This window comes from Lactuca sativa, chromosome 1 (genome assembly GCF_002870075.4).
Source record: "Lactuca sativa cultivar Salinas chromosome 1, Lsat_Salinas_v11, whole genome shotgun sequence".
Lineage (NCBI taxonomy): Eukaryota > Viridiplantae > Streptophyta > Magnoliopsida > Asterales > Asteraceae > Lactuca > Lactuca sativa.
In genome coordinates this window covers 69,746,684-69,755,395 of record NC_056623.2, presented here as the reverse complement: position 1 = coordinate 69,755,395, position 8,712 = coordinate 69,746,684, and positions in this window count along the sequence as shown.

The following is an 8,712-nucleotide window of genomic DNA, read 5'->3' as shown; positions in this document are numbered from 1 at the left end:
ATACCCTCTTATTTAATTAATCTCTTTAAGCCACCAAATTAATTCCAATTAATATATGACTTATATTAATCAAATAACAATATATTATTCTTTATATTATTCTCTAATATACTAATAATATTTACTCTCTCTTAATAAATCATCCTATCAAGTTGCTATGGTGAAGGAAACCCAAAAGGACCATGCACAACCGGGTCAAATACTTGCCTAATATAGTTGCAGCCTTAGACACTATTCCAACAGTCTCCCACTTGGATAAGTCTAGTAACTATATGCACAAGTATAATTCGGTTTGCAATCGTATCTCTCAAAGACGCTGTCAAACTCTGATCTAATCAATCTTGTCCTTTAGATAAGGGATCGTACAATCCTCTGTTAGATATCATGCTGACAATCCTATGGAATGGTTAGTCAAGCATTTAGGTTTCTCGATCTCTGATTTATTCGACATAGAACTTAATCGAACACATCAATTCAGTTCTGACCGGGCCCGACACATAAGTCAAATCAAATCATCGAGCGGCCGAGATATCTCTTCTACCCTCTTAGGATAAAATTTACAGATAAACTTCGACTTATATGCATTTACTTATTCAATAATCAACTATACACAACAATGCGTTTTATAACATTGAGTTACCAATGCGTTTTCGCATTATCAACGTACAATCAATTAGCAAATAACAAACCATATATCTAGGTTTTAAGACTATATGATATTATCGTCTTGCGATCACCCTTTTATATCATATTCCATAAGGTGATTCCAGCAAGCGCGGGTTTGTTCCAATGCTCAAAACTAGTTCATAAGCACTCATGAACGTCGTAGCAACCCTTTGCTATGTCTAATACCATTTAGACAATCTACGCACCGATTCATGACAATCTTCATTCATATCTACTTCCAACATATGAACGATTGTGGACAATTTGAACAATTCGATTATTCCTAATAAACTCAATTATTCTGGAAGTCAAAACATGCAAAGTGAAACAATAGCTAAACAATTAACATAAGATAGTAACATTACTCATAAATAAAACTCCTTTATTTAATCATCAAATGTTAATTACATTTATCTATTACACGTTTCTAATACTATCTAATCTATGCTAATATCATCCTTCAGCCCAATACTCCTAGCATGCTGCAAATGCTTAACCTTACTCAGTCCCTTCGTAAGCGGATCTGCTGGGTTATCTTCCGATGATATCCTCTTCACTACGAGTTGTCCTTCTTCTACACGATGTCTAATGAAGTGATATTTTCTGTCGATATGTCGTGATCTACCATGATCCCTCGGTTCCTTGGTCAAGGCAACCGCTCCTTTGTTATCACAAAAAATCTCCATGGGCTCCTTTATGGCAGGTACAACTCCAAGATCACCGATGAAGTTCTTTAGCCATATTGCCTCCTTCGACGCTTCGCTCACTGCAATGTACTCTGATTCGCACGTTGAATCAGCTACGGTTTCCTGCTTGGAACTTTTCCATGTCACTGCTCCTCCATTTAGGGTAAAGACCCAGCCCGACTGCGGACGGTAGTTGTCCCTGGCGGTCTGAAAACTAGCGTCACTATACCCTCGCACCTTCAAGTCATCACTCCCTCCGAGGACTAAAAACCATTCCTTCGTCCTCCGAAGGTACTTAAGGATATTCTTCACCGCAATCCAATGGGCTTTGCCAGGGTTCCCTTGATATCTAGTAACCATGCTCAAAGCGAAGGCTACATCAGGGCGAGTACAAGTCATAGCGTACATGATTGAGCCAACTGCGGAAGCGTATGACACTCGGCTCATTTCTGCTATTTCAGCTTCGGTACTCGGACTTTGATTCTTACTCAATTTGGCATTACTTTGTATCGGTAATTCTCCCTTCTTTGAGTTTTCCATACTAAAACGTTTTAATACCTTCTCCAAGTAAGTGTTCTGACTAAGTCCAATTAGTCTCTTACTTCTTTCTCTTACTATCCTTATTCCCAAAATGTAAGAAGCCTCTCCGAGGTCCTTCATAGCGAAGCACTTCCCGAGCCAGGACTTAACTGTAACAATTGGTAAAAATAGGAACGATCGTACGATGCTATCTTTTGATTATTAAGCAATATGAATATTTTATTAAGAATGGTTGAAGGAATTTAACCTCTTTTATTTAAATAAGTTATTGTGAAATATAAAACAAGTAACTATTGATAAACTTCGTTATGATGTATGACATCGAACCATCACCGGTTTGTGAAATTAGCATATAACATCATTTAAATGCAACAAACTTAATTTTTGTATCAACATGTCTCTAGTTGATAAGTAAGTTAGGTTCTATGTAAATCGTTTGCTTAATAGATGTGAAGGATCTAAATTTGACAAATATACGAACCAAAGTGACAAAACGTGTTTAACGATATGGTTAACCGGTTAAATGTCACGAAATTATACATTGCTCAATAAATTTTATATTTAAATAAATTAAAATATAAAATGAATTATTATAAGGTATAATTAAAATGTATTTAAGTGTTTTTGAATAAAAAGAATAAAACATAAACATTAAAGTTCAAATACACAAAAACTACATTGTTATTTTATACTAAGTATACATGTATGTATTTGTATATATGTATTATTATCTAGTGAATGACTAGTTATAAGTCATGAATTAAAATGATTTCATGTAAGTTTTATGATGTCTAAATCAATTAAGATAAGAGAATTGGTGGAGATAAGTGCCAACTTAACTAATAAGTGCTTAATCACTTAAGACATTTTACTAAGAATGCTTATTAATCCCTCTTCTAATTTTCGAGATTAAGACCTTCCCTCTCCTTAACTAGAACTCCTAACTAACTAAATAACTAGTAGTTAGTTAGTTAACTAACTCTATCTCTAAACAACCACCCAAGCAAGTGGCTAGACAAGATCACATCACTTAAACTCACATCCCATCACAAGCTAGTCTAGGTTTTGTCCCCTTATCCTCTTCCACCCTTTCCTCCTTCATAACCACGAAATTTCCTCTTCATTTTACCCTCATTTGACCAGCCAATACTCCAAGTAATTACTCTCAACCTTCATCTCATTTTCAAGCACAAGAACTTCCTTCCAAAGCCATCAAAACCATGAACTAAAGGGTTGCTGTCCCTTTTGTGTTTCAGCCACCATTTCACCCATCTACACCTTCCTTTTGCTTGATATTTTTACCACCAAATACCCCTGGAAGTTACTTTTTTTGATACTCAAAATTATTGATTCAAAACAGTGAGTAAACTACCCTTTTTCTTGCACTTTTGCTGTGAAATTTTCGTGACAGCAACATAGCCAAAAGAGTGGCTGTTTTGGAGCATCAAACCAACAACCAAAAGTTCATCTTCAACTTTCCATTCTTCAAGTATTCACATAAGGTGAGTTCATACCCCTACATTTTCATGTTTTATTCAAGTTTTAAGGGGGGGGGAATACAAGTTAGAACACTAAACATAACTTAAATTTAAATGACAGCTTTCTACAGAAAAGTTGAGTCCTGTTCACGGACTGTTTTGACCATCTTAAACTTAATATCTTTCAAAACTGTACAATATGCAAATAGTTCAAGTTTATACCTTTCTAATGACTACTCGCACGCGTTCATACGATTTTTCTACAATTTATTGCGATTTTTATAAAACTGCCTGTCATTTCAGAAGTGATTTCGGACCAGTCTGTGAAGATGTTCATTTTCACACTAGTTTGAGACCACTAAAAATCATAATAAAAATTTGGAACAAAGTAGACTCATTTTATAAACTCTCAGAGGTGACGGATTCAGTTTTTGACTTACGAGGATTTTTCTATGAGTTTTCTAAAAACAGGGACAGTAAAGGGCAAAACTGTCAAAAGTGGTTTATACATTTATTAACACCTTCTAACATTTTTTAGCAATGTTTATACATTAAGGAAGTTAAAACACAATCATTTAAATATGTTTAATTACCTTTTTTAACAAAAGTGATAAGTACAAAAAGGTCTTTAGTATCAAACTTAAGGGTTATTTCATGCAAAGTTTCTAATAAAAACGTAAGAATATGAACAACAATTACGAAACATACCAAATCATCTTTTAAAATTTATACATATATATAACCATATACATATATATGTTTTGTTTACAAAACTTCTTTATGCTTTTATATTATAAATTGCATGCCTCTATATGTATAGTTATATAAGAAATGTTTAAAAGACTTAGAAAGGCTATCCACCCTGTTTCCTTTTCCTCGATTTGGATGTGGTCTGGTGGGATATCGGGTACTCCTCCGAAGGTCGTTTAAATATTAGTTATATATCATGTATACATATATGGTCATAAATGTTCCACCAGTTAATTTAGTTTCGATACTCCTGGGTAGCAAAGGTGTATAAACCTACTTGGACACTCATCAATTACATTCTAGTAAACTATTATAGGAATAGTTTAGAGTAAACAAAACATTTTCACTACTACAAGAAATTACACCAGAGTCAGTTCATTCATGAGTCCAGACTACATGTTATATGAAGGAATACTTTTACATGAATACTTATACATGAATGCTTTTACATAAACATTATATGGCAAATTACTACTACATGTTATATGAAGGAATACTCTTACCTGAATACTTATACATGAATACTTGTACATGAATACTTTTACATAGACATCATATGGCAATTTAATATTACATGTTATATGTCTAGATACGGTTATATTGTTCGCCTTTCTATCTTTACCTTGTGATTCAATCACATCATCGACGAGGTAGACTGGGACTTTATCTCCTAGTGCCACATCATACTTTGAGGGACTAACCATTCCGATAACCACTGCTAGCTACAGAGGTAAATGAACAATCTACGGATGTTCTAGGTTGATACCATCGTGGGTATACAGGAGGGACTAACTATTCCTAAACCCGGCTGTTAGCAACAGAGGTAAATGAACAGTCTACGGATGTTCTAAGTTGATACCATTTCAGGTATACTTAAGAGACTACTAATAAGAGTTAAACAAGGAAAAACCATCACATTTTCAAGAGATGCGTACTTTCAAAACAGTCAGGTCTAGGTAAAAGACTACTTTCAAAACATTCGAGTCTTGGTAGAAGACTACTTTTATACTAGTAGGAAATATGGGATTTTCTAGAGCTTTTCGTACTTATACTAAATGTTTCATCATTCATTTACCAGTCTTTCATATCAACTAATCAAACCAATGACATTAAATACTTATGAACTCACCAGCTTAAATGCTGATCTACTCTTTCAAAATAACTTGTATTCTCAGGTTACAAATAGACAAGTGTCGATACAAGGTTCAGAGAAGACGGAGCAGTCAAGACTCGTCTTTTTTTTGATAAGTTATTATCATATCTTGTACAATGAAAGAAAACACTTGTAACTAAAATTATACTATTGATGCAATGGATGATGTTGTTGCTTGTTTACTACTTTACATTTGTTGTGATGCATACATGACGTCCTCCGCCCCAGAACGTTTCCGCCGTTCGTGGTTTTGGGGTGTGACATTAACCTCCTGCAGAGTCGGGATGTCGTTTCCTTTGAGTAATATGTCATCGACATATAGAACGAGGAAGCTTACTATACTCCCACTCGCTTTGACATATACACATGATTCATCTTCGCTTCGTACAAATCCAAACTCTTTGACTTTCTCATCGAAGCAAGGATTCCATCTGCGAGACGTTTGCTTAAGTCCATAAATGGACTTCTCAAGCGTACACACTCTATTCGGATGCTTCGGATCCACAAACCCCTATGGCTGAGCCATGTAAACATCCTCAGCCAACTTTCCGTTAAGGAAATCGGTCTTGACATCCATTTGCCAAATCTCATAATCATGAAATGCGGCAATCGCTAGCATCACTCTAATAGATTTTATCTTCGCAACTGGTGAGAAGGTCTCATCATAGTCAACTCCGGGAGTTTGAGTAAAGCCCTTCGCAACCAATCGCGCTTTATATGTGTGTATGTTTCCATCCATGTCGGTCTTCTTCTTGAAGATCCATTTGCACCCAACGGTCTTACGTCCGGGCACATAATCAACCAAATTCCAAACTTGGTTATCATACATGGATTGGATCTCGCTATCCATTGCCTCTTTCCATTTCGCAGACTTTGGGCCTGCCATGGCTTCCTTATAGCTATTAGGTTCATCAAGATTTATTAGTGTACCATCACTAATATACGTGTCCCCTTCGGTAGTAATATGAAAACCATAAAACCGGGGTAGAACTCTAACTCTATCGGAACGTATAAGAGGTAAGGATTCGTCAATCGGTTCAACCGGAGTTTCCTTCTTGGGTTGAGTGCCAGCGGTAGAGGTTCCTTCATTTATCGACTCTTGAATCTCTTCAAGCTCGATTTGCCTCCCACTATCTCCTTGGCCTATGAGTTCTCGCTCTCGGAAAACTCCTCTCCTCGCAACAAAGACAACATTGTCCTTCGGTCTATAAAAGAGATATCCAAAGGATGTCTGCGGGTAGCCGACGAAAATACATCGCTCACTTCGAGGTTCGAGCTTGTCGTGAGTATCTCGTCTTACGAAAGCCTCGCAACCCCAAACCTTGATATGTGCCAACGAGGGAGCATTCCCTGTCCACATCTCGTGAGGTGTTTTGGCAACCTTCTTAGTAGGGACTCGGTTAAGGATATGGGAGGCAGTCTCTAAGGCATACCCCCAAAAAGAGATAGGTAGTGAAGCACGACTCATCATAGAGCGAACCATATCCAATAAGGTTCGATTACGCCTTTCTGCCACACCATTCAACTGCGGTGTCCTAGGAGGCGTCAATTGCGAAACTATTCCACACTCCTTGAGATAATCGTGGAATTCAAGACTTAGGTACTCTCCTCCTCGATCGGATCGAAGCATCTTGATTTTCCTGCCCAATTGATTCTCCACTTCATTCTTGAACTCTTTGAACTTTTCAAAGGTTTCTGACTTTTTCTTGATTAAATAGATATACCCATATCTACTATAATCGTCGGTAAAAGTTACGTAGAAGCGGTTCCCATCCTTCGTGGTTGATCTAAACGGTCCACATACATCGGTATGTATTAAGTCCAATAGACCCTCACCCCTTTCACACATACTTGTGAAGGGTAACTTAGTCATCTTTCCAAGTAAACAAGACTCGCATGTGTCATCTTCCCTAAGGTCGAATGACTCCAACACTCCATCCTTTTGGAGTTGGGCTACGCGTTTCTTGTTGACATGTCCAAGACGACAATGCCACAAGGATGCTTTATCCATACTGGTGGAAGAATCTATGTTCAAAACATCATTTCCTAAGTTATCAACAATCATAACAGTTTCATAAATTCCATTATATGGTATAGCTTCAAAGTAAAAGACACCATTTAGATAAGCTAAAATAGAACCATTCTCATTATTAAAAGAAAATCTAAAACCTTGTCTATATAAACCATGAAATGAAATGATGTTTCTAGCCATTTCTGGCGAATAGCAACAATTGTTCAAATCTAAACATAAATTATTCCTAAGCACTAAAGAATATACTCCAATCTTGGTCACGTGCGATGATCTTCTGTTCCCCATGATTAGATTAATCCTTCCTTGCTCCACATCCCTACTTCTTCTTAGTCCCTGCACATTAGAACAAATGTGGTAACCACAACCGGTATCAAGAACCCAAGAAATAACATGATTAGAATCGTTAGATTTAATTGTATATATATACCTGAAAAAGATGGCTTGATCTTTCCTTCCTTGATGGCTTGCAGGTATTCTGGGCAGCTTCTCTTCCAATGTCCTATCTTGTGGCAGTGGTGGCACTCTGCCTCCTTCGGGTTAGGGCAGGGCTTAGCGGGATCAACTTTGGTCCCACTAGAAGAGGCACCATCTCGGGCTTTAACCTTGCGATAGTTCTTAGACGAAGCCTTCCTCTTCTTTCCCTTTCCTTGACCAATAGCCAAGACAGGAGCAGCGGGTGGATTGGGAGTTGGTGCAACAGACTTATCTTTGAAGTTGCTCTCAGCGACCCTCAAGAGACCTTGCAGTTTGCTTAAGGTGACCTCCTATTTGTTCATGTGGTAGGTCATCCTAAATTGGTTGTACATCAGAGGCAAAAAGTGAAGCACCATGTCGATCGCCAAGTCTTCCCCAAAGTCAACATTTAACTTGCGAAGGCGGTCGATATACCTTTGCATCTTTTGCTGGTGTACGGTAAGAGACTCTCCATGACCCATCTTAGCGGAAATCATGTTAGTGAAAATCTCATAACGCTCTTGTCTCGTGTTTTGGTGGTATCTCTCCAATAAGTCTTGATGCATCTCGTACGGGTACAATTCCTCGTAGGACTTTTGGAATTCGGAGTTCATGGTGGCTATCATGATGCAATGTACCTTCGTTGCATCTCGCTCATGAGTTTCGAAAGCGGTAATTCCAGCTGGAGTAGCAATTTCAGGGTTGATTTTCTCGAGCTTCTCATCGAGGACATACTCCTTATCCTCATAGCGAGCAATGGTGCGAATGTATCTTATCCATTCGCTAAAGTTCGTTCCATCGAAGGTGACCTTTTGGCAAAGGCTCATCAACGTGAAAGAACTAGCAGCAGCGTTGTTGGCGTTCGACATCTACAAATAGAAAGGACAAAGATAAATTAGAATATGAATCCCTAATTATCACCCAATAAGAAAAATTAGGGCTAGGATCCAACAA